General features: G+C 31.6%; 1 long non-coding RNA gene across 2 annotated transcripts; it reads right to left on the bottom strand.

Annotated features, from left to right (window-relative positions):
- Nucleotides 713-4,602, bottom strand: LOC107614430. 2 transcript variants are annotated; one of them, XR_002352598.1, is made up of 4 exons: nt 3,767-4,602; nt 3,319-3,388; nt 2,005-2,168; nt 713-1,065 (listed from the first exon to the last, which is right to left on the bottom strand). It is a non-coding gene; the product is annotated as an uncharacterized LOC107614430 (long non-coding RNA). The 2 variants fall into 2 exon arrangements; XR_001614432.2 differs by having other exon boundaries at nt 3,323-3,388; nt 3,767-4,599.

The following is a 5,058-nucleotide window of genomic DNA, read 5'->3' as shown; positions in this document are numbered from 1 at the left end:
ATCGACGGATTTTGTTTTCCGTCTGTAATTTATGCTAATTCATTTTTTTTGTTTTCCGACAAAAAAATCCCTCTAAAATTCCGTCTGTATTTCCGTGGGATAAAATCCGTCGAAAATATCCGTCTGTAATAACTAGTTTTCTAGTAGTGAATTAATGTTAGGAAGTTAATTCTTTTTAGTCAATACTAACTTTTTTTTAAATTAAAAAAACTTAATTAATATTAACTAATTGAAAAATTATTTTCTATACTTACGCAATTACAGAATAAGTTATAATAATAATTAATAATTGAAATTTGATAGAATTATTAACATACAAAAAGATCTTTAAAGAGAGGTGTTACTTACCGACGGTTTCTTTCATGGTGGTTTTAGGTTTTAAACCGCCGCAAAATCAAAGGCCGGCGGTTCAGTGGATCACCCTAGTTATGGGCGTCGGGATTGAGTTTGGCGACGGTTTTCAGCAACCGCTGGTATAACTGCCTCTAAATCAAAATTTTGCGCCGCAAGAGTAGAAAACCGCCGCCAAATGAGACTGACACGATTTGATCTTAAAATAGTTTTAAAAAAAATATTTCGTTTTTCTATAAAAATCGCAGTTTTTTTTAAATATTATACATATATTTTTTTGTGCTTTTAAGGTTTTTTAATATTTTAAGTCTTAATATTTTCAGGCCTAGAATCTAAACCTGTGGCAAAAATAAAAAAAATATTATATGCAAGACAAAATAATATATTTATAAAGATATCAATAAAACAAGTCTCTTGCAAAGAGTTGCATAGTCAAATTCAACTAAATGTTGACTTCAAACTAAAACAATTCCTATCCTAATATACTATTTGTCACTCTATTATTCCACGGAACTCATCCCTGCAGCAATGTCTGGTGGTAGCTCCTCACCCTGCTGCTGAAATAGATATCTCAGACCACTCTCCATCGTCTGCCTCTTTCTCTTCTCTGCTACTGCTTCAACCTCGATCACCTTTCTTTTCAATTTCTCGGCTTCCAACTCTACCTGCAGTTCAAGCAACTTCCTCTGGGTCTCCTCTAATAACATTCAACCACTACAAGTCTATAAGTAAATTAATTTTCGACATTTGAAACTGATTTAATGAAACTCAATGCAAGATAAATAGTATTATTGCGTTACAAATGATATACTAGGTTACTGTGACATTTTTTAAAAGCAAAATAGCATACATTTTTTGCATTTTTTCACTTTACATTTTACCTTGATAGAGACATAAGCAACTTTTTTTAGTCTTGAATTGAATAACATCAAGGCACAACAAATTGTATGCTCCAATGTCCCTCGATGTCAATTTTGTAGTGTGATCCTATCATAATATGTTAATATATCTATTTTTTTATCTCAAAAAATAATTTATGTCTAAAACTAGCATGAAGAATTCCTAAAGTTATAGATTTCATATCAGATAAGCACATACTCTAACAAAGGTGTTGCTAACTAAATTAAGCATCTACAGAGTTAGATAACTAAGCAACAAAAGTATATGGTCAAATTACAGGTTACAGGTTGATAGTCTAATGCTACGGTATCATAGAGAGTTTGCCTAATACAACTTGAAATTTGAACCCCTACAAACAAAATGAATTAGTATCCTGAATTGTTGAACGACATAATAATATAGGGGATATAACTCAAAGAAAACAACATTTGATAATAAGTTTTCACACACACACACACATATTTCTCATCTCATTTCCTAATATCAATAACTCTAACAGAAATGCTAAAGGAGAGCTGTATCATAACTCCTCAAGCCAAATATAAAAGGCATGTGTTTGTGATTATAAATAAAAAATATAGTGACTAAAAAACAATATTAATACAATAATGCTATTAGGGACTTTCAAAAGATTTTCCTAATATCCAATTATATCAAAATTAAGTTAAAACTATCCACCACATACATCTCTCACACAAATAGATCAGATACTGAAAAAGGCAATGACAATAAACTCATGAAGCAAATTATTACCTAAACTATGAGAATTCCACGTTGCCTGGCAACTTGCATAGTTTTGATCACACTTGGGACAATTTCTTTTCCTCCTTTTACAAGCATAGGACCCTCATTTTCTATAAAATCTCTCTAAAACAATCAAAACATACAACAAAATCCGTAATTTCTCCCAACACATCCTACATAAACAACTTAACATAGCTAGGATTTGGGAAAAACCACATTTATAATTTACAGAAACAACTTCACATAGCTCACCCAATCAAGCCCTTAATAATAGGATAATAATAATAATAATGAGTTCCATAACATGGTGTGGTGTAATCACCAGCTTCACTTTCCAGAACCTACAGCTAGTGCTATTAGTACTGGTACTGTTCTTACTAGTCAGTTTCTTGCAAGAGAAATTTTTTTGGAGATTCTTCTTGTTTTGAGCAACAGCTAGCTAAAAATCAAAGCTTAAACATTCTGAATTTTGAAAGCTGAAAAAAGCAGCTCAAAACTCCTCTCTCTCTCTCTCTCATTTCTCTCTCTTTCTTCATCCAAATCTAATAAAAATAGCAAAGTAAGCAATAACCTAATCTAAAAAGTAAAAACTAAACACCATGATTCCAATCAAAACAACACCAACATCAAAATCAAGAATGAAAACAAGAAAGAAAGAGCAATAAAGAAGAACGAACCAGTGACAGGAGAGAGGCCGCGATAGTTGAGATTCATGCACGGTAGAGGAGGGTATAAGGGTTTCACGCAGAGTTAAGGAGAGAAAAAACTTCGACGACGATGAGAGGAGGATGTATGGGCAGCCATGGGATTGATAACTAATCAAGCTTAAAAGTAGTGTGTATCCCATAACACTGACAATAAATTGATAGATAATAAAAAGTCAAGTTAATGAATTTTAAATGATATGAAATTTCCTTTTTTTTTTAGTTTAATATGAAATGAACACCACTTACTCACTTTCATGTTGACATCAATCCTATAAATTAACCTGTATTCTGCCCATCATAAAAGCAGATGAAATCATTTATGTTGTATAATTATATCCTTATAGATTAATTTGTTCAATATCTCAATTTCAATTTCTAACATTACATAATAAAATCAAGCTTCCTACATAGAAGCACAACAAAACTGCTAGTAGGCTTTAGGAAACATGTGAAAAATACAGCATAATAAATTAGGATAAACATGCCAATCATTCATTTTCAAAATCCCACAAAGAAAGGGTTGTATGATGAGAATTAGGAAAGAATAGAAACTCTTTAAAATTAGAGGAAACAGAGCAATAAAATGGAACATCACGTAAGAAAGAAGAATATTAACTAACTTATGGGTAGAGATCACAAATGCCCAACTCCTTAATAGCCAAGGGTAACCCTTCTCCATCAGCAACCTAAGAAGCATAGTATTTGCATGTGTTAATAAAATCAAATACTTACATGTGAAAAATACAGCATAATAAATTAGGATAAACATGCCAATCATTCATTTTCAAAATCCCACAAAGAAAGGGTTGTATGATGAGAATTAGGAAAGAATAGAAACTCTTTAAAATTAGAGAAAACAGAGCAATAAAATGGAACATCACGTGAGGAAGAAGAATATTAACTAACTTATGGGTAGAGATCACAAATGCCCAACTCTTTAATAGCCAAGGGTAACCCTTCTCCATCAGCATCCTAAGAAGCATAGTATTTGCATGAGTTAATAAAATCAAATACTTACAAATTATTGCATTCTACAGAAATAAGGGTGAAAATTAATCCCATACCTCCACATTTGCTGCTACATTTTTTATATTGAAAGTTTGAATTTCATTATGCTTAGCCCAAATAATTTTTTCACTGTTGTCCATGCTAGCCACAGGTACTTCTCGACCACGTTTAACTATAATAGTCCCTTCATCATAGCCAATCACAATGCTGCAGAGGAACACAATTTGGTAATTTAGGTCAAGAAGCAAGTGAAAGACAATTTGGTAATTTGAAAACTCATCAATTAAAACAGATCCAAAAATTCAACCTAATTCCTAATAGATAACCCTTAGTCCTAATACACATGAATTTTATAGAGAATCTACTCAAATTTTACAACCATATCTGAATATCAAGAAAACAAATGCACCTCTCAATAGTTTACTAAAAATATCTCCCAAGATTAAACTACATAGAAAAAAAACAAAGATGTAATAAATGATAAATCAATTAAATAGAAAAGTAAAAAAAGTTTAAACTTCCCTAAGATTAGTGTCGGCGTCGCTGGAGAGGAATTGACAGTGAATCTCAATGAGGAGGCGGAGTAGTTGAAAACGGATGTCGTTGAATAAAGAGAGAGAACATGAATCGAGTGAAGATATCCACTGCATATGCAACGCAAAGCTTGATGGGGTGGGTGGCTCTTGCGAAGATGGGGTGGGTGGCTCTCGCGAAAACGGGTAAGTACTAGGTATCTCTCGACTAAGATGGAGAAGAAGAAGAATGGGAATTTTCACTACATGTAACAAGGAAAATGAAAACGAAGATTAGGATTTTTTTTCTCTTTTTATCTAATATAATAGATAATAGATAATAGAATAGAATAGATGATTATTTTAGCAGTTTGTTCCAAATCTGCCATAAATCAAACGATATGGTAGCTGAAAAATTAAACCACTATAGTAATTATCCCAAAATTATCAGATAGCAGCATTTTTTTAAATTGTCCTAAATTTATCGCCGCTAACTCCCGCTTCTGTTGTATATAGAAAAGATAATACTAATAGTACTATTAGTATTATATAATTCATTCATCATGATGTACTTATTTGATTGAATGATTATTATATGATTTTTGGTATAGAAGATAATAAAAATATAATGAGAATGATCTAAAAAGTATTTATGAAGTATCTGATTATTCAACACGTGCGATGACTATTAATTTGCACAATCGTACAACTATTTAATTAAAAAGTTACTATACGGACGTAGGAGAAAGCTCATATTTATTCACAAAATTGAGTCATAATATACGTAAAATTTCGTTGATTTTCTTTTGTTTTTTACGAGTAATTTTTTAACTATC

This window comes from Arachis ipaensis, chromosome B08 (genome assembly GCF_000816755.2).
Source record: "Arachis ipaensis cultivar K30076 chromosome B08, Araip1.1, whole genome shotgun sequence".
NCBI classification, from domain to species: Eukaryota; Viridiplantae; Streptophyta; class Magnoliopsida; order Fabales; family Fabaceae; genus Arachis; species Arachis ipaensis.
This window is presented reverse-complemented; position numbering and strand designations above follow the sequence as displayed.